Source organism: Scyliorhinus canicula, chromosome 7 (assembly GCF_902713615.1).
Source record: "Scyliorhinus canicula chromosome 7, sScyCan1.1, whole genome shotgun sequence".
In the NCBI taxonomy this organism is placed as follows: Eukaryota; Metazoa; Chordata; class Chondrichthyes; order Carcharhiniformes; family Scyliorhinidae; genus Scyliorhinus; species Scyliorhinus canicula.
The window spans coordinates 158,553,973-158,576,327 of record NC_052152.1 but is presented as its reverse complement, the minus strand read 5'-3'; the positions used below and the strand labels follow the sequence as shown (position 1 = coordinate 158,576,327).

The window sequence follows — 22,355 nt, the reverse complement described above, 5'->3', positions numbered from 1 at the left end:
TCCAGCACTGCTTGCCATTATTTAATCTCACCATTAGATACAACACTTTTGTTATTTTCTTAGTCAAATTTAGTTTTCATTTGTTCTTAACATTTGGCTGACATCTACTGCCCATGGCTAATTGCCCTTGAGAAGGTGATGTTGAGCCATCTTCTTAAACTGCTGCAATCCATTGTAAATAGTACTTGATTAAATGAACGTTTTAGATATTTGCTTTTTGCGGCTTAGAAGTAAATGATATATTATGGGAGAATATTTGGCATTGAAACAGGCCATTCAGCCCAAATAGTGTTTACACTCCATATTGAGTCTCTTCCCAGTTTATCTCAGCTCATTCTTTTATTCCTTTTTCTGTCAGTCTGGTTTCCATTTGAAATCATCTGAGCTGTTTGCCTCAACCTCTTCTGGCAGCATTAAGCGCCACATTCTATCCGAGTTAAGAAATTCTGAGCAATAATGCTTTGATAAAATTAAAACTTGGGAGGCCTTGTTTTGACTCATATTCGTACTTTGTTTCCCCTCGAGATCAAGCCTACCTCTTCCTGCAAGATGAAGAAGGAGTACAATTGAGACAAAAACTTTACGTTGGCCGTAATCGTCCGTCCCTAACAAGGGCGGAGAGTGTGACCGGGAGGAAATGTAAGCGCGGGAACTTGCGGTCCCAACTGTCATGTGGGATAATGGTGGGTTTTCCATTCCCGCTGTTGGGAATCCATTTAGCCTAAAATTAATAAAACCCAGAAGAGCGTCCGACCGGAATTCTGCCCTCCACCTGCCGTGGGGTTTCATACCGACCTGAATCAACGTGGCGTTGAGATGGCAAATCCTTACCGGCAAGGCGTCGCCTGGTCCACTCGGTGGATGGTGCGCGATGGATACGGAGGGAGGGGGGCTGAAACATGAAGTTGTGGGAGGGCAGACAAGTCAGGGGTGCTGGTACATTGGAGGCGGGGGGGGGGGGGGTGGAGTAGTGGGGAGGGGGGTCGGAAGGCTGGCAAGGGCAGAGCTAGAGTGGAGCCTTTGCAGGAGATAGTGGAGGAGAAGTAGGGGTTCAAGGGGAACAGATGGGAGGGTGATGATAACACAGTGGTGGGGTCAATGGGGGGGGGGGGGGGGGGAGGAGGATTACAGGAGGAGTGTAGAAGGTGTTGAATGCATTCTGGAAGTTCACATACATCATCCTGATGCTAAGGTACAGCACTGAGTCCACACCATCATCCTGCACCCACCACACCATCATCCTGCACCCACCACACCATCATCCTGCACCCACCACACCCATCATTCTGCACCCACCACACCATCATCCTGCACCCACCACACATCATCCTGCACCCACCACACCCATCATCCTGCACCCACCAGAGAACCGAGGCCCACAGCAGTAAATCCTAGCCATTGTATCTAAAATGAAACACCGCCTAGCTACTTCAGTAAAATCACAAAATCTTGTATGAAGTTACTTATTTTTTTTAAAGTGCAAGAATTAACTAGCAAAATACATTTGAAGACTTCAGTTTTGAACTGGTGAATGATTTGATTATATGATGAAATTAAATCACCCAAACTAGAAATAATTTTAAGTGCATTGAGGTTGAATGGGACCAAAGTAATAAATGCGAGAACTGTCTTTGTCTCATCGGTTCAATTGATATTGGGACATTGACTTTCTCAAAATTATGAATCACTTTGGGAGTCTGTTTAGTGTAACTATAAGGATCAAAATCTTAACTATTGAATTAGCTCCCGTTGGGCACTACTCTGAATTTAATTCTCATCAACAGGATGGATCACTACATAATTGAACAGAATTCTGCTCCTACCTGTTAGTCTGTTAAGTGTTTTGAGAGTAAGATGAGAAATGCCTGCTTTATTAATCACAAACGAATTATTTTCAAGTGTATAATCAATCAAATAAATGCTGGGTATTATTACAGATGAGGGAAACAATTTTGTCCACCTTAATTAATCTATCTAAAAGTATCTGAACTGGAACTCCAATGCAGCATCAAATTGGTTGTTAAATAATACTATGGTTGTCACCTCTACTATTCTATCAGAAAGTCCATTCTATAGGCGGAATCTTACCAGATTTTTTCAAATTGTTGGTTCTGGTGAGAAAACAGGCGAGAGTCCCGCTGGTTCCAACGACAGGAAAACTCATCAAATATTGATGGCCTCTTTAACAAAAATTACTTTCCACGTGATTCACGCCACATTGGTGGCGGCTTGCAACTGATAAATATAAGCCATGATTGAATGGCGGAGCAGGCTCGATGGGCCGAGTGACTCAATACTTCTCCTATGGCTTATGGTCTTGTGATATGGTGCTGTCGCTCCAATGCAATAAGGCCAACACTGGTGCCTGCAGTGGAGTCCATGGCACAGGGAGTGCACTGCATGGTAGGAGATATCCGCTCTATGATTCAGCTCATGACCTCCGTGGCTGGGGGCATGAGCTCCAGCAGGGCATCAACTGCATGATGCAGGCACTGGTTGAAATCCACGAGCGTCAGTGCCAGAGGATGACGAGACTTCTGGATCTCACTCCAGCTTCCCCTCTAACCTGTGGAGGAGCCCAGGGGCCCCCTGTGCACTCAAAGGGAGAGGATAGGCCAGAGAGCAGCCTGGGGCCTTCCACCCAGGAGTCCATGGGGCTGTCCAGCCCATCTGACACCCCTATGCCTGTGACTGACACATCTCCCACTGAGTACAACAAGGAGGGCAGAACTGTAGCACTTTTGCAGTCCAAAGGTAGGCCCGGGCCCTCAAGGACTAGCCCCCCCCCCCCCCATAGTCATCTCAGGTAACAGGGCACGGAGGTCAGCAGGCTGTCTCAATCTCAGTTTTGGATTCTGGGGATAGGCATAGCAGAAGGTTGAAGAAGAGTAAGAAACCAGAGGTACCTTGTGGGTACTGGTGAACCTGGGCACTAGTAAAGATTATAGTCACCATTATAATATCACACTTGTGTTAAAAGATACAGATCTTCCACGCTATCATGTCATGGCGCCATGCTCTCCAAACCCCATGCACACTCTCTGCTTCATCCCTGTGCAGTTTGTGAATGACAGCACCTTGTCTCTCCTATCTCCCACACTGACGACTCAGTAAATATGCGCTGCTGCTGGTATGGAACCCCCAGCCCCTCAAACACCCCAAGTCCCCATCCATGGAAAGTTAAATCATGCCCCCACACCACAACATCAATGGTCAGGCCTCTCGGTGACTGACAGTATTCTCTAATAATGAGGATGCCAGGGACTGAAAACATGTTGAGAGCGTGTCCACTTTGCGCATAAGGTGGAGTAAAAGAACAGGACCCCTGACCTCGGTGGAGGCAGTAGCAGCTGAGATTTGTCATTCAGTCTCTCTGGGCCCCAAGATAAACCCATTGTTTGGCAGGTCATGATCAGCTCTCTGTCAGGCAGGAACTGGACGTATAGCTGAGGATGAGAGGAGCATCGCTCTGCCTTCATTGCAAGTCATCATCATTCTCCTGCAGCGTCTGGCCAATTACTCTGCCCATGAATTTAGCCACCATCGCGATGACCTCCTGCAGGCACCTCAGTAGTAAGTGGATGTCAGATCCCATGTTGGGAGAGGGGTTCACACACTAGTCCTGGACTTGTCAGATCAAGTTTCAATGAGGGCATCTCTAACCCTGCACCCCATGCAGGCACTGGCCATTACCCAAGGTCCTTACTCCTCCTCCTCTACGGTTTGCGGATTGCCCCACACCGTCCTCCTCATCTGAGGAGATGTGACACTCCTCCATGTTCTGCTGGTCCAGCTGCTCTCCCTGCTGCAGTGCCACGGTGTGCAAAGTGCAACAGACCACTATGATGAAGGGCACCCTCTGGGGCAGTGTACTTCAAACTTTTTTTCCGGGGATCGACTTTTATCAACCGGCCATCCTTTGGGACCCGCGCCAGCCGATCTTCATGACCCACGTCTCCTGACCTTTGTGACCCGCGCCCCCCGAACTTTGGGGCCCACCATTTTCATTTACCTTTAATTTGACAGGTCAGCCTGCTTAGTCCTCCCGATCCTACTTGCTTTGTTATTCAATGTTACATTCCTGATAAGGACTTCAGCTGATGATTTAAGATCTCACTGCATCCGTTGAAAAAAATCAGAGGTTTGTCCTCAAACTCACCATGCTTAGTCTTCAAATGTCTTTGAAATTCTGAGGGTTTTCATCTTTCATTTGTCACTGATCCCCTGCCTATAACAGACATGAACTTTGCATCCTGATTTGCAGTGGCAAAATTAATGAATCCATTCCTCAAGTAATCACCTTAATGCTGCTTTGTTCCTGTTTTCAGCTTCTTAATCGGTTGTTCACCAGAGACCCTGGAGCTCACACCAGTACTGCTGGCAGCTACAAAACGGAGGAATCGCTCTCGCAAGCCCAGAGCATGTGATGTCAGTATACAGGGCGTATGACCTGCTCTCTGCCACCGCTCCAGGTAGGAAGGCTCCAGCGATTAAAAACAAATCTGCTTCTGGGTCAGCGCGGACTGATGTCAGGAGGAGGCGGTCTGCCCTGCTGGCCTCCGGGCCTGTGCACTGCTGAGGCGGCACGCATGCACAGAATAGCTGGCATTCTGAAAGCCGGTTGCGTCCGGCATTTTTAAAAGCTGGTCGCATCGTTGGGCACGACTTCCCGTGATCGGGAACTCCGATACACATGGCCCCGACACCCGCCCACGATCCACCCACAGCTCATGACCCTGGGTTTGAAAATGACTGCTTTGGGGGGCTGTAATTGAGGGCTTCCACCCCCTCTCACCACCACCGCCATGACCACCAACCGGTCCAGGTGCGGAACTGCATCTTGAGCAGCCCAATCGTCTGCTCGAAGAGTGCACACGGTGATGCTTGGGCTTCGTTATAATGGGTCTCACGGGGTGTTTTAGGGCTATGCACTAACTTCATCAGTCAATTCCTGAGTGGGTACCCTTTGTTCCCAAAGACCCATCCCTCCAGCTGCTGCTCTCCCTCAAAATGGGCTGGGATCTGCGAGCACCCACAAGGTGCAACTATTATAGACGCTGCTCAGGAAACCTACCAGCATGATGCGCACTGCGTGGTCACAGACGATCTGGGCATTGATGGAGTGGAATCCTTTGCGGTTCAAAAATGGCACCTCATTTAGCCAGCAGGAGCGCTGAGCCATGTGGGTGCAGTCAATGACACCCTGCACCTGGGACATGCCTGCTATGTAGTTGAAGCCCATGGCCCTGGCATCCTGACTCAAATGGTCCCAGTCCCAGTTGATATACATGTGGGCCCTTTGAAATAGCACATCTGTGACCTCTCTTATGCACTTGTGTAACCCTGTGCAGCCCTGAAACGATCCATTGGCATAGAAGTTCAAAGTGGCAGAAATTTTCAGGGCCAAAGACAATGGGTGGCCTCCCATTCCATGTGGTGCCAAATCTTGCATCACCTGGCACAGGTGGCATACTGTCCTAGGAGGGACCAGTCTTCTCCGGCACTGGACCTCTGACATTTGAAGGTAGGAGATCCTCCGGCAGAATATCCATGGTTGGTAACGTCTCCTCCGAGGCTCAGCCATCTGTGGCCCTGTGTTCGGAAACTCAATGAGCCCTGCCTCCCCTTCCTCTGCAGGGCTCTGTTCCTGGCCTTTTGCAGCAACATATCAATGTCACTGCTGTTAGTTGATCACAATCAAAGAATTGCCAGCCTGACTGGCTCCATGATTCCCCAGAATCAAAAACTGAAGGGAAGAGAACATCAAATTGAGTGATGAGGGGTCCAAACAATGGCCTGACCCTCAGTCCTCTCAGGATCTGGGGCATTCTACCATGCCCATTCCCCCTATGTAAGCATCTTTCCACTGAGCCTCACTCCCTCCCCTGTCACACAATAGTCACTTCCCCAGAGTTATCCCTCTCAATTCCATCTGAACGAAACACTTTGACTCTTGAGATCCTCAGCGGGCCACATAACTCCCTCAAATGAAATGAATTGAAATGAAAATCGCTTATTGTCACGAGTAGGCTTCAATGAAGTTACTGTGAAACGCCCCTAGTTGCCACATTCCGACGCCTGTTCGGGGAGGCTGGTACGGGAATTGAACCGTGCTGCTGGCCTGCCTTGGTCTGCTTTAAAAGCCAGCGATTTAGCCCAGTATGCTAAACCAGCCCCAAGGTTGAGGATTGAGGGCAGTTGAGTGCAATGGACCTGCATTCTAACTGCACAGGGAAAAAAGATGCTCCCCCACCCCACCCATCATCCCTTGAATGAGGCAATTGATGAATGTCTTTTCCATAATGCCTTACATTGGATGCCACTGCACCTCTCTGTTATGTAACCATGTGTATGGGCTTTGGAATTCAGTGCTTGGGATTAGGCTTCCAACTACTTTGAGCAACACAAATAACTAAGTAAACTAATCAAATAAACTGAGGGACAAATTAAAGGAACAGTACCTTAAAGGGCAACTGCCTTAACAAAAAGTGAATCACAAATGAGCTTAAAAACATCAAACCAAAATGTTGTTAAAGTCACCAATGAGGCACCCAGCCCTGCAGAGCCCAATGGGCACGTAAGATCTCCAGGGACACCAGGCCACGAATGTGTTTCCAAAGCATTAGGAATAGGGCGCCAATCAGGGCACACTCATGCATGGCAATGCTGACTAAATTGGCACAATCCACTCCTAAGGAAGGATCAGGGAGCAGATTAGGCACCTGGCTTCCCCTTGTGCCACACTTGATGCGTGTGAAGACTGCAATTAACATGTCAACTTCATCCTTAGAGGGCACCCTCATTCCCCAGTCACATGGGCTGGCGATTTAACAAGCCTTCCAAATGGAACAGCCAGCCACCAAGAAACAAACCCCTGACAGCCTGGCCTCCATAGCCTGAGGGCCTTGAACTTCCATGCCGTTTATGCCCTTTGGCTTCACAATGCTTCCAGAGTCTAGGGGTTAATCTTCCTTGTAGCCCTCCCCCTGTATGAGGGTCTCATGAGGGTGGAAAGCACCCCTTCTTATACTCCGCCACTCTGCCTATTCAGCTTGGCCTCTCATGTGACGCGACCCAAGAACCTCACAGTCGCCCCCAGTGCTGACTCTATGGATTCATATGCTCCCATCCACGTTCCAGCTGCATTCTGGAAGGGCAATCCCTCAGCAGTTATATTGCCATTAGCACAGCAAGGAGGATATGGGAAGTGCTATCCGCATACCAGCCGCCAGGCCCCTATACACCTAAACGCTCACAGCAATGAAGAACCGCTAAGACCTACGAGTGACCTCACCCCTCCCCAATATGCCGATACTGAACCACCCCCGCTGAGTTGAACTTATCCGGGTCCCCTGCTATCTCCCTGCTGCCCCCTCTGCAACTGGCATCCTGGAGGGCAATGCCAACTGAGTGTTCACCTCCGATATCCCCTTTGGAGGTAAGGTCATCAGGTTCTCCTTTGTATACAGCTGTTGTAAATGGCGTGACATCATGCTGGCAACGGATGAATATTCATTGAGAGGGAGAAATGTCCGGGCGTGCGGGGTCACTAATGACATAGTGTACTCAAATGAGGTTCTTGGCCTTCCGTGGAATTTTTCTCACTACGCCACCCACGAGGGGCCTGGAAAATCAGAAAGCACCGGTGAGAATAGCATTTTCTGATTCTCGCTGAATTTTCGAACCGTGTCGCCGTTCTCGCTGATGGCTAACGCGGGCTCAAAATCACCCCCCTATGTATTAATTACTTTAGATTAGAAAGAACTTCCAAAGATCGATCCTAAATTTGACTTTTAATTGTTTGAACCTGTGTCCATTGTCCTCCTCTCACACTTTGTTCGTCCTCAATGAGTGCAGGGTGTGTTAGGATTCAAACCTCATACTGCTGCCAGTTCTTCTTCACATCACTCCCACTTGACAGCAGTTTAAATGTAGCAACAATACTGCACTTGTTTCAAGCTGATGTAGAAGATATGGGGCAGAAATGAGCAAGTGTCCTAAAGATTGCAATTCAGCATTTTCTATGTCTTTACCTAATTAACCTACTTAACCTATATTAACCATAACCGAGCATACATAATGCTAGAAATTCATCATAGGGAATAAAATGATTCTAAAAAATTAGATTTAATGGAAAGAAAATTAACCGAAGAGTTGACCATGGAATAAGCAAACTTCAAATCTGCACAATTATAACTCAGTAAATAACAGTCCCAACTTGTTTAGTGTATCTTCACACTCACACTGGTTTTTCCCTTCAGGGAATAGTGGGGAAAGTGGTGGAAGGATTCCCGAGCTGATTATCAGCACATTGAACCGCGTTACAAATGCTCCTACCGTGGCCAACAAGTTCTGGCATTGGACTCGAATCTAGAGTTTCTGGTCTACTGGTACGGACGATACCACTATACCACAAGGCCTCCTAATAGTCCAATGATTCCTCCTGTACAAAATTCTATTTTGGTCCTTAAATGCTAAAATTCTGGATTTGATTTGTACTTATTAAAGCCTTTTTCCTGAATGTGCTGCAAGTCTGAATTGGAGGACTTCAGGCCATGTTCAGTTAGCTTTTTGTATCCAAACAACAGACTGTAGCAAGGGTTGCTGTTATAAAGGCATAATATCAACACATGATAAAAGCCAGTCCTGTTAGTCCATGGTCTCTGCTGCTGTGTATCCAACACAATGCGAACCTCCCAGCCGAGGGCTTCACAAGTGCTCACTGATCTTATTCTACCACCTAAATACACATGCTGAGATTTTGTTTTTGGCCAACTAAATTGTAGGAAATTCATATCACTTATTTGTGCCACTGGCACCGCACTTTGCAATCTACTCAAATCTTGAAATGAAATGAAATGAAATGAAAATCACTTATTGTCACAAGTAGGCTTCAAATGAAGTTACTGTGAAAAGCCCCGAGTCGCCACATTCCGGCGCCTGTTCGGGGAGGCTGGTATGGGAATTGACTTAAGAGGTGAAAGTTTGCACTCCACAAATCAACTAGAATAAATAATGTCATATTGTTTATGCAACCATATAGTATCACTCAAATTACAGCTCACAACAAATGCAAATCTTCTAGTTTGGAAAAAGAATTTGTACTCAAAACAGAAAGCAGGAACGTGTAATTGTTCATTGCTCTTTGTTCATTTAAACAGAGAGCTTCACACACAACTCTAGGTACTGTACTTTAGCATAGCAGTAGGACAGTATAAAGCCATTGGTTTCTCTCGGAGCTAACAAGCTTTCTAACCCTTGGCTTGTGGACTATAATGGAACATCAGATTCTGATCATTTGGAGTCACATTGTTAGACATAGGAAGAATTCTTCAAACATTCCAAGTTTTCAAACACACTCATTCAGATCAAGATCCACCATGTATAAATAAACAGAAAGCACTCCGTCTTACCAGTGGAAAAATCCAAAGCTCAAGCGACTGATATCTGAGCATTCAGTTGACTCTTCAGAATTTACAAGTCGCCTATTCTGTTTATCCAGTTTGTCACATTGATTTAATTACTTCAGCATTTCCTGACTTGACTAGTCTCTGTCGTCCTTTTTTTCCTGGACTGTTCTAAACTCTTTGCCTATGAACCCGAGATCCCCTGTGAGAGTTACTTACGATGAAGTTTAACACAAACTGTTAACTTTGCAATTCCCATTGGTAAATTACTCCAACTGGCAGTGTGCCATTGATGATGTTTGTTAGGAACATTGCATTCCAGTTTTAGATAGCTTGTAGAAACTGTTTCATAAATATGAAATCTTGACAAATATGTGATGGGATTACAGCCCTGACATTTAGCTACATTTTTCTTTCTTTTCACTTTTGTGTTGGCTGCAGCTGATGAATCCCAAACTTTAGATGATACAGAGATTGTGTTGGGTACATTCTAATCTGCAGTCTCTATTGATGAGAAGTGGTTTCGCTTTGTAGCCATTCAAACAGTGTTGTGTAATTCATATCCCATCAGGTAAATAGAATGTGACCACCATCACTTTGACACTATGAGAATGAGAAATAGAAGCAAGACCAAGCCAGACTGACCATTGAAACTGCTCTACCATTCAGTAAAATCATGACTGAACTTCCATATCAACTCCATTTCACTGGCCTATCTCCATATCCCTTAGTACCCAAAGATCTATCGATTGCAGTCTTGAATATACTCATTGACTATTCATCCACAACTCTGGGCTAAAGATTCACAACCCTCTGAATGAAGAAATCTTTTTCTCATCTCAGTCGTAAATGGCCAATTCTTTAGGCCTGAGGCCATGGGGGAGAAATTTGTTTGGGAATTGACTTTATGCAGACTGCATCAAGTCCCCAAGGGCGAACACCTGCCTGCCTTTGGAGAATCGGCACAAGTCTTTGCAGTGGGTAAAACCCCGCGGGCGAAGAAGATGCTGCTGGAGCGGGGGGGGGGGGGGGGGGGGGGGGGGGGGGGGCTGGCCCTTCTGAAGTTTATAAATTATTACTGAGTGGCAAACATAGTGATGGTCAGGAAGTGGGTAGTGGGGCAAGGGTCAGTATGGGAGCGGATGGAGGTGGCCTCATGTAGGGACACGAGTTTAGGGGCACTGTTAATGGCGCCTCTGCTGTCCTCGACGACCAGGTACTCCACAAGTCTGATAGTAGTGGCTGCCCTGAGGGTGTGGGGATGGTAGCGGTAGCACATTGGGCTGGAGCGGGCGTCGGTGTGGGCACTGATCTGTGGTAACCACCAGTTTGTTCCGGGGTGTTGGATGGGGGGATCCGGGAGTGGCAGCGGGCGGGGATCAAGCGGTTTTGGGATTTGTTTATCGACGGCGGCTTTCCATGTTTGGATGAGTTAGAGGAGGAGTTTGAGCTGCCTGGTGGGATGGGTTCCGCTACCTGTAGGTGAGGGACTTTGTGGGGAGGCAGCTACTGGCTTTCCTGCACCTGCCGCCCCAGGGGTTACAGGATACGAAAACGGGAATGGGGGAAGGGAAGGTGTCGGAAATTTATAAGGAGTTGATGAAATCGAAGGGAGCTCCGATAGTGGAGGTGAAGAGCTAGGTGGGAGCTGGAGGGTGGGTTGTGAGAAGATGCCCTGAGGCAAGTCAATGCATCCTCGTCATGGTCCACAGGGCGCACATGACTGTGGCCTGGATGAGCAGATTCTTTGAAGGGGTGGAGGATAGATGTGGGCAGTGTGCGGGTGGGCATGCGAATCATGTCCATATGTTTTGGGCATGTCCAAAGCTTAAGGGATTCTGGCAGGGATTATTTGTAGAAGTCATGTCGGAGGTATTGAAGGTAAGGGTGGTACCAAGTCCAGAGATGGCGATGTTTGGTGTGTCAGAAGACCCGGGAGTCCAGGGGGCAAGAGAGGCCGATGTCTTGGTCTTTGTCTTCCTGGTAGCCCGGAAACGGATTTTATTGGCATGGAGGGTCTTGGAGCCCCCGAAATCAGAGGTATGGGTTGTAGTGTTCTGTACATCTGCACACACATACCAGGGACTATAGCACAGATATAACAGTCACAGCATTACCAGAGGGCAGCATCAGAGGCGAGTATAAAGGGTCCTACCCAAGGCAGGATCCGCCTCTTTTAAAAGCACAGGACTAGTGAGCAGCAGCACATAGAGACAGCTCAGCATAGGTAGCTTGCCTTAGCTTCTCTTGTTTTACCTCTTGACTGTATTACGTCTGGTTGAGCTCTGGAGACAGAACAAACCCACTGAATAAAGTAGAGGTCTCCAATCTTTATTCAGACTTAGAGAATAACATATGGTACCAGGTGTGATTTCAGAAAGCGAGCTAGAAACCAGCAAGAGAAGAAAACTTGAACCAGACATTCGACCAAGGAAGGCTTTGCAGCATTCGGACCCTTTGGATACCAATCTGCAAGATTTAGAGAATAACATATGGGTCAATGGCATGGCTGGGTTTCTCCGGCTCAGGAAAATTAATTTCGCCCTGAGGGGATCAATGTTAGGGTTTCCCAGAAGTGGCAGTCATTTATCAACTTCTTTGGGAAAAATTAAGCTGTCAGCAGTGGGGGGGGGGGGGTTTAAAAAAAGGGAGGGATTGGGGAGTCATTGATGTAAGCCATATTGTCTGGGTTTTATTGTTGGTTGGGTGTGTGTTCATTTTGTTATTTTGTTAAAATTATAATATAAATGCGTTAATAAAAATATTTTTTTAAAAAAAATAAGTCTTTCCAGTGCACTGCATGACTGAATGTCTCCCTGTATGACCATTAGTTCCGAAGCCTGGGAAAACAGCCTCTCTGCATCCATCTGTTGAGTCCTCGAAGAATGTTATGGGCAGGATTATCCGGCCTTCCAGCCGCATGTTTCTCTATGGCGGGAGGCAGCGCACCATTCGCTGCCGCGGGGATTCTCTGCTCCCGCCGCTGTCAATAGGATTTCATATTGAAGCCACACAAGCTGCTTGGAAACCTGCGGACAGTGGTATGCAGCCAGTGGGACCAGAGCATCTCACCGCAAACAAATGGCAAGATAATTCCGGCTTATGTGTTTCAATGAGATCAATCCAATCTTCCAATGGCGGGATTTTCCAGCCTCTCCTGCTGGTGGAATCTTCCGGTCTTGGCGAAGTCAATGGGTATTTAACTGGATCGCTGCATACGCCACAGGAAAACTTACTGCACTGAGGTCGGAAAGTCTTGGGGTAAATTTTAGAGAATGCAGGAATATTCTACTCAATCTCACCTCCTTACCTCATAGAACAGGCATCTCATCCCAGGATTCATCATAGTGAACCTTTGCTTACCTGCACCCCTCCACCCCCGAGCCCCAACCCCCACCAGGGTAAATATATCCTTCCATAGATAAGAAGACCAAAACTGTACACAATACCCCAGATATGGTCTCATTGAAGCCCTATATAATTGAACCAAGATTTCTTTACTCATATACACCAATCCACCCTTCCATAAAAGCTAACATAGCACTTATTATTCTAATGGCTTTCACTCCCTGCTCATTAACGTTCTGTAATTTGTGTATTAGAATTCCCAAATCCCTCTGAATGCCAACATTTCATAGGCTCATTAAAAATGACCTACATCTCTTAAATGGGAGGTGCATTGTGGCTGGAGTAGGTTGTCATTAATGCAACAAGTGAATCTGACCTACAGAACATTAAAGGATGGCACCATATGGGAGAGTGCAGGCTTTAGGGTTTTTGGATGCTATGTTGAAGCCCTTGGTAGAGGATATTGATAGGAGGAGCAAAATCCTATACCCACAGGGAGCCAGGGGGCCCTTCAAATCATAGCATCATGGAAATTACAGTGCAGAAGGCACGTCGAGTCTGCACCGGCCCTTGGAAAAAGTACCACTCTACCCCCCCTAACCCAGTAACCTCACCTAAACTTTTGGACACTAAGAGCAATTTAGCATGGCCAATCCACCTAACCTGCACATCATTGGACTGTGGGAGGCAACCAGAGCACCCGGAAGAAACCCACGCAGACACAGGGAGAAAGTGCAAGCTCCACACAGTCATCCAAGGCTGGAATTGAACCCGGATTCCTGGAGCTGTGAGGCAGCAGTGCTAGCCACTGTGCCACCATGACCCCCCCCCCAAAAATGCTCAGAAGGCAGTGAGAGCAAAGAACCATGCATGCCATAACTCACACCCTGAGAACTTGGATGCAGATGCTCTAACTAAGGTTCAATGACCTTGCATGAATGGTCAAGATTAGTAAATGCACCTTCAAATGCCATATCCAAATAACTGCACAGCTAACCTCATACCCATACACTTCAATTCACCAAACATCATCATTCACTTAAAACAATCTTTTTCAATCAATTAATACATTCATACACTCTGCTGCACACTCACACACTGAGCACTGTTGCAAGCCACTCCCACATCTCATAGCTTGTAAACACTGCCAGCTGTTCAACCCAGACAGTCATATTAGCCAAACAGATTGCACCTTACTCATTGCCATACTTACATTTCTCTTGCAGGACAAGACAGCGCACAACTAGAGGCAGCAGGAGTTAATTGGAGGGGACAATCGCATGTTCTAACCACCATGGAGGAGGTGATGCTGGCTACTATTGGGAAAGTGCTTGCTGAAGCCATGGTGAGAGGCAGGATACCATCGAAGATGATGGTATCTTCATGTCTAGTCCTTCTTTGTAACTTGAAATAACTATATAACATATTTGTTGAATCTTAACAACGGCCAGAAGAAATCAACCAGCAACTCGCCTGTTAGCAAATGATGATTCCTTTAAATAGTACTGGTGGGGTTTGTTCCTGCTGCTAATTGTGTTTGAGGCTGTGCAACATTCAGAGGAAGCATTAGCTGGAGTACTGAGCTCCAAAATAACATCACTGGTGTCAAATCAGATTTGCATTCAGATTGATGTCATGATCGATCTGTCCAACATAGATGACATTCACTGTGCACACACTGATTACTCAATTGGTGCTTAATGCAATTCTTCCTACAGGCATGTACACCCGCTAAAGACACTTTTGCAGCTCGAAAGGCACTTGTAACATCCAAACAACAGGAACAAATAATCCCAAATTCTCGCCTATTATGCTCACTATTAACATTTTGTCACAAAATGAAATAAATTGAATTTAGGGTTCACGTTTTTAAATTCACAATAAGTTTAAAGTCAGTTTGCTAGAAGGGTCTTTAAATTCTCATATTTATGGAGGCTAATAAATCATTCAGTCTGGATTGCTGACGTCTTCTTTTCAATCATAATGTTAAATTTAAGACGAAAGATTAAATATTTATTTTGTTTGCATGGTATGAACTCAGTTTCTTATGGATAATATGCAAGGACTCTATGGAGTTACTTTGTGAGAGTCTTTTTTTAATTACTTTGTTTTTTACTTTTCCGTTTTCTATGATTTAAAATAAGACTCAAGCTTATCCGCTCTGGACTGGGGTCCTTCCAAAAGCAACTGTGAAACCAACCACGTGGAGCCATTCAATCTGAACATTAGCATTGGCAAAAATGGAAAATGGATAATGACTATCATGAAGGCACATTCATTAGCCAGAAGGGAAAGGGAAAGAAAAAATGTCCACATCTCTCTCCCTTTATTCCATTGAACTTTCAGTATTAAAACAACTGTGCAACTCAATGAATATTTGAAAAGGGAAGAGTACGTGTAATGTTTTAATTTTGTTTATTTTTTTAATTCAAAGTTGCAGATCCAGTAGTATGGACAGGAAATTGTGCTCTATGCTTTTTCTTTTCAGGGAAGGCAATGAGAAAACAGTTTGCATATCAACAAAGCTACATTCCTTCCCGTGAGAATTACAAATCCTGTTATTTTCTCCACACAACTCATTCTCTACCTTCACTGAGAGAGTGATGGGAAGGGAAACACAGAGGGCTTTTCTACCAGAAAAATGCTAAATTACTGTTGAAGTAGATTACCCAACTCTGCCACCTCCACCACTAATATGACATTAACTTGAACGGTCGAAGTTGCATAATAGTAGCTCAAGGTAATCATTCTTACAATTTTTCCCCATGTAAGGCAGCATTTAGCACCTTCCTACAGTGGGGGATCTGTGATCAAAAACTCATTCACAGTAAGCAATGAAATTTCAGCCCCATGTGATATAGCTCAGTATTTTAATACTCCAGGAAGCCATAGCGTGAGCAATCGGAATTATTGCCCAACAAATTAAATATAATTAATGTTTTATAAGCTTTTTTTATTGAATTCATTGTGTGACAACTGTTTTTTTTATTGTGTTAAGTGCTGAGCTGCTAGTGCCAGATGCACGTGTCTTGTCTCCTGTAGCTAGATGCAATTCCAGAATAAACTTGTCAAATTTTCAAGAACTGTAAGCTATACACTCAGCATCTATCATGCTATAGATAGATCATAGAACAACTCACATGGTCCCACTGCCCCATCATTTTCCCTTAGCCCTATAAATTCTTTCACTTCGGATAATTATCCAGTTTTCTTTTGAAAGACTCAATTGAATCTGCCTCCACCACTATCTCAGAAACATAATTTTGAGTTTAAAAATGTCCTTGTGTCACTGTTGCTTCTTTTGCCAATCAGCTTAAATTGGTGTCCTCTGGTTCTTGATCATTCTGCCAGCAGGAACAGCTTCTCCCTATCTACTCTGCCCAGACCTCTCATGACCTGAAAACTTCGATCAAATGCCCTCTTAATCTTCTCTTCTCCAAGGAAAAGAGCCCCAGGTTCTCCAATCTATAGACATAACAAAAGTTATTTGTCCCCGGAACCATTCTTGTGAATCTTGTCTGCTCTAATGCCTTCACATCCTTCTTAAATCATGGTGCCCAAAATTGAACACAATACCCCAGTTGAGGTTGAACCAGGGTTTTCCACAGTTGCCTTGATTTTGTACTCCATGCCTCCATTTATAAAGTCCAATATCTCTATGCTTTCTCAACTTGTGCTGTTACCTTCAATGAAGTGTTCACATATACCGCCTGGTCCCTCTGCTTCTGCAGCCGCTTTAGAATTGTAACCTATTTTATTTTGTCTCAACTCACTTTTCCTACCTAATGAATCACTTCAAACTTCTTTGCATTAGATTGCATCTGCCACCAGTGCCAGGGAGAGAAATCACAAGCCCCAGTGCTTTTCCTATTTTGGGCCCCTTATTCCCTTCACCTACTCCTTTAACCCTCCCCCTCAATCATGAATGATATTTTTCCCTTTTCAAGTTTCACCAATCAATTCACTAAACAATCATAGAAAGAGTAAAATGATAACACCCATTGTAGGCATCTGGTTACAAATATCATCTGATTATATATGCAGCATGGGTCACCAATATTCAGAGCAACAATGATATAATATAGTGTTGGTTTGCGTGTGCCTTATAGGTGATCCTACTGCAACCATTGAATAAAGCAGAGAATACAAATTTTACTTTGACAGCATCATCCATATTGTTAATTTGACAGGAAAATATCCCATTAGTTATCATTAACACTGTTCAGATGATAAAACTGATTTCTGTGACTGCCTGAGCCTCATTAGCATGTTTTGCACATGGCACAATATGGACTCAGTAACAGTAAATTCATATTTGGAGGGAAGATTCAGTATTTACAATCCAGAAAAACTGCACAAATCTTTTTGGTTCTGTAGATTCATAATTATTTCATACAAGGGGTGCTATTTTATCAGCAATCTCACAGGGTAGAAAGATCAAATGATGCAAGGGCAATAAAGTGGAATGATTGAACAACATAGTCAGTGAGAAGCATTGTACTCCTCAGGTGTCTCTGTGCGATACAACTTTAAAAGGCCAGAGGATAAATATTGAATGGTTCACAATTGTATGTGTTTTCTTGATCAGCAAGTCTAAATACTCTGCCGACTGTTGCTTCTCACTGCAAAATATTCTCAATATCTTCTGTGCAACAGAACTTTATCACAGTATTTCAATACTTTAAAAATCTCTTAAAAGCACGAGTGCTATTTTTGTGTGTTCTATAGGTGATCCGACAGTGACCATTAAACAGACCAGAGAGTACAAAGTGGGACAGTAGGAAGGTAGACAAAGATTAAAGTCACAGAATCATAGAATTCACAGTGATAAAAGAAGCCATTTGGCCCATTGAGCCTGCACTGGCTCTTGGAAAGAGCACCCTACTTAAGCCAATGCCTCCACCCTATCCCCGTAACCCACTAGCCCACCGAACCTTTTGGACACTAAGGAGCAATTTAGCATTTCCAATCCACCTAACATGCACATCTTTGGACTGTGGGAGGAAACCGAAGCACCCGGAAGAAACACACACAGACACGGGGAGAAAGTGCAGATGCCACACAGACAGTGACCCAAGCTGGGAATCCAACCTGGGACGCTGGAGCTGCACTACCGTGCTGCCCATAAATAGAGCTGAAGTTATGATTTAATCAGAGAGGGGAAGAATATAAGTCACTTTCCATTTCTAAATGCGGACTCAATTCACCCTTCAAGATCCAGTGAACGGAATATCATGAACACAAGAACATGAATGTGTTCATGAAGGCCTATAACTTCCTCAGAGTGGCAATCAGCAGGGACCAGCGAATCCACCACTGATTGCCACTCCATTGCGACACACCTGTGCTTCGAATATAAAACGCCAGACTCGCCCAACCTTCCTGATTCAGGCTGGGTGAGACCAATGGAGCAAAACATGCCTCTGGCTCCAACGGCAGATTGCAAAAAGAGTGGAGTATTCATTGCGGTAAAGCAGGTGGGTTTAATGGTCTGATTGAATGAGAAGGTGAGTTTCTAACACAAGTTAATGGGATGTGGGGGTGGGTGTTTGGACATCAGCAGAGAGGGAATCCAGACATGGGGGGAGGGGTGTCCCACACATTGGGGAGTGGGGAGGGGGATCTGGGCATCAAAAAGGGAGTTGAGTATCCGCACATTAGGAGAGGGGGTGCATGGGAGTTCCCAAACGGTGGTGGGGCTGGGGATGGGAGGGGGGAATCCAGACATCGGGGGTGTTGTTTGGATCAGAAAGGTTGGCAGATTGGTCAGGGTGTCGGGTCGGGTCAGGAGGGTAGGGTCAGGGGGCGCTCAGGTTGGACAGGTCAGTTCAGGTCAGGAAGATGTCATTGTGGTCAGGTGGGTCAGCTCAGGTCAGGGAGGTTCGGCCAGGTGGTTCGGGTGGGTGGGGGTGCCGTTCGAGCCAGGGGAGGATCGGATTAAGGGAGGTCGGGTCGAAGGTGTCGGTTCAGGTCGAGGGGAGGTATCATTCGGGTCGGGGGGGGGGGGGGGGGGGGGGGTGGTCGGGCTGGGTCAGGTCAGCGCTGTAAGTTCGGGGTGGTGGGGGAAATCTTGTGTCGGTGGGAAATACCACGGGGGATGCTGGGAGGCTTAGTTGAAGGGGGTGTGGGCAGTGTACTGTGCAGCACTCGGTCTGGATCTTTAAAACCATTCCTCTGAAGTTCAAAATGATTTTTCTTTCCCTCATAACTCTTTCAGAGTGACAGAATTATCGAAGGTAGCAATTTAAATTGCTTTGTCGGATGGTTCCCAGCCCTGCAAAATTGTCATGGGGAGGTTAGTCCTTCTGAACAACTGTCGGTAAACCCTTACATGGCAACTTCCAAGAGGGTTTCCCCAGGGAAGCTATGGGTTAGTTCCCAACTGCAATGCTGGGGAACCCAGAAGTTATGGCTCATTAATACAATAATAAATTAATTTAATTTAAATGCTTCTTTTTGTGTAGACATAATTTACAATTTTGTGAAATAGCAATGAATTCAATGACAAGATAATGAAACTTTTCACTCTTGTTTACAAACTTTAACTTGGTTTTAATTAACTTTAGACTTCACAAATATTGAGAATTAAGTGATTAAAGGATATAAAGGACCCATGAGTGAGTAATTGCATTTATCTGCCGTACCTCATTCTCCTTCCCCTCCACCTCCTTCCACCTTGCCTCGAATAATTCTTTCCATATCCTTCTTGTCCCCCTTGCAAAACCTCTCCGAATCATTTTCTTCTCCTCACTCCACATCCTCTTTTTCTTCACCCCTCTTTTTTTTGTTTCCTTTTAATCAATTTATAATCCTATTCCTCCAAATCTCCACTTCATGAGGCTTTAACTGCAAGCACACCCCCCCCCCCCCCCCCCCCCCCCCCCCCCCCCCCTCTCCAGACTGGAGCTGGTACATCACTTTCAAGCCTCTTCTCTCAAGCCACGTCTACTTTGCTGTTGCTGACTTTGGCTTGGATTTTCACTATGTTGGGTTGACTTTAGATCCCTTCACTAAAGGGTAGTGGGTACCAATTCCAAGATGTCCAAGCCCAGTCCCGGGCTATTTTGAGAGTTCCTTTAAAGGGTGTGAGCTGGTTCCTATCAAAAGCTCGTATCCAGCACTCCTGACCTGGCCAGCTCAATTGAGGAGATAGAATTTACAGTGCCGAAGGAGGCCACATGGCCCATGGAGTCTGCACAGGCCCTTGGAAAGAGAACCCCATCCAAGCCTGCACCCCTACTCTCCCTGTAACCCAGTAACCCCACCCAACCTTTTTGAACACTAAGGGCAATTTAGCATGGCCAATTCATCTAACCTGCACATCTTTGGACTGTGGGAGGAAACCGGAGCACCCAGACGAAACCCACGCAGACACAGGGAGAACGTGCAGACTCCGCACAGACAGTGACCCAAGCCGGGAATCGAACCTAGGACCCTGGAGCTGTGAAGCAACTGTGTTAACCACTATGCTACCATGCTGCGTTAAAGGAGGCATGTCCTCCTCCTCCACAATATTAATGGTGTCTGACCCAGTTTCTAAAGAGTCATGGTTCATGACCCTTTAGAGGAGTCTTGAACCCTAGTGTGCAAGAGGGGACATTGTAAAAGTTAAGTTCAAATGATCCCCCGCATGCCTATTATGCCAGGTTACACCCGTCACCCCCCTTCATATCCCCTCATGTCCCCTATGTCTCTCTACTAAACAAGTATTGCATTTGCTGTCTGACTCTCAGCCACGTCTCATTATGTATGCTTGACCGACAGGCCAGACAGCCACTAGAATAATCGAACAGCTTCTCCACAGAGGAAATATTTGATTGACAGCTCAGACTCCCTGCTGTTAATTACACAAAATTTGCTGACACAAGTTAAGTGGTTTAATAATAATAATCTTTATTAGTGTTGCAAGTAGGCTTACATTAACACTGCCATGAAGTAATGTGAAAATCACCTCGTCTCCACACTCTGGTGCCTGTTCGGGTACACTAAGGTAGAATTCAGAATGTCCAATTCACCTAACAAGCATGCCTTATGGGATTTGTGGGAGGAAACTGGAGTGCCCGGAGGAAACCTATGCTGACACGTGGAGAATGTGCAGACTCCACACAGACAGTGACCCAAGCTGGGAATTGAACCTAGGACTCTGGCATTGTGAAGCAATGGTGCTAACCACCATGCTACTGTTTCAAGGGTTTGTGGTTTCAAAACTTCATGGGACCAGGATAATGGACAATTTTACTAGCTTGCAGTTCAGACTTTATTCAAGCATAGGAGAAAGTTATCAATGGATTACTTTTCCACTAAGGCTTTTTTACACATATACACTATGTGGTTCATTAGTTGTAGAAAATGTAGAGAGGATCAATGGGCATGCAAGTGCCATAACTTAACATGGGGCACACATGGCCAAAGGGGGATAGTAGAGGGATATAAGGGCATAAAGGGCTTAAGATACACAGATACATAGAATTTACAGTGCGGAAGGAGGCCATTCGGCCCATCGAGTCTGCACCGGCTCTTGGAAAGAGCATCCTACCCAAGGTCGACACCTCCACCCTATCCCCATAACCCAGTAGCCCCACCCAACACGAAGGGCAATTTTGGACACTAAGGGCAATTTAGCATGGCCAATCCACCTAACCTTCACATCTTTGGACTGTGGGAGGAAACCGGAAGGAAACCCACGCACACACGGGGAGGATATGCAGACTCCGCACAGACAGTGACCCAAGCCGGAATCGAACCTGGGACCCTGCAGCTGTGAAGCGATTGTGCTATCCACAATGCTACCGTGCTGCCCTTGGTGAATGGTGGGTGAAAGTATAGATCTTGGCATAGGGGGCATGAGGGGATATCGGGGCTGGGTGGGGAGCACAAGGTGGCATGGATGTAGCATGGAAGTACTTGGAGGGTGAAGACATGTGAGGGCTGGGACAAAGTCCCACAGCACTGAGACATACTTTTTAAACAGTCCACCAGTGCACCCGGCAGCCCCTGTGGCCACCTACACATTTCTTCCCTGGTCAGCTGGCCCACCTCCAGCCTACACCCAACCCCCAGCGATGACATTTTTCCTTATTCCCCATTATAAATTCTCCTGTTTCTGCCTGTTATGAGCCCACATTTTTATTTGCTAATCATTTCCTTTTTATATACCTAAATACGTTTTTACAATCTGTTTTTAAGTTCTCATTAGTTTAATTTCATATTTTATTTTTTTTCTTTATTTATCAGTTTCTTTGTCCTTTACTGAATTCTAAAATGCCCCCAATCTTCAAGCTTTCCACTTTTTGGGGAAACTTTATAAGCCTTTGATCTAATCTTAAATTCTCTTATTAGCCATGGTTCAATCACTTTTTCTGTTGGATTTTTTGGGCCTTAAAGGAATGTAAATTATTTGTAAATCATGCATTCATTCTTTAAATTCCAGCTATTTTCTGTGTACCATTATACTTCCTTATGTAATTTCTCAATCTTTTACTGCCAACATATCCATGTTGTTTCCTTTGTTTAGATTTAAAACCTCAGCTTTAGACTGAACTACATCACTTTCAAACTTTATCTAAAATTCCAATCTCTCATCCCTAAAGGCTCATTTAC

General features: G+C 45.5%; 1 protein-coding gene across 10 annotated transcripts in view; it reads right to left on the bottom strand.

Moving 5' to 3' along the window:
* The window catches only part of ripor3 (RIPOR family member 3), a 318,117-nt gene that overhangs the window by 258,763 nt on the left and 36,999 nt on the right, over positions 1-22,355 (bottom strand). For 2 of the 10 annotated variants that reach the window (XM_038803151.1, XM_038803150.1), the window contains exon 1: positions 9,414-9,584. The exons of 1 other annotated variant lie outside the window; for it this stretch is intronic. The gene's annotated coding sequence lies outside the window, so the exon portion shown is untranslated. Of the gene's footprint in view, positions 1-9,413; positions 9,590-22,355 lie in introns of those variants that run through there. 7 more of the 10 variants (XM_038803146.1, XM_038803154.1, XM_038803149.1 and 4 more) reach the window with 5 other exon arrangements.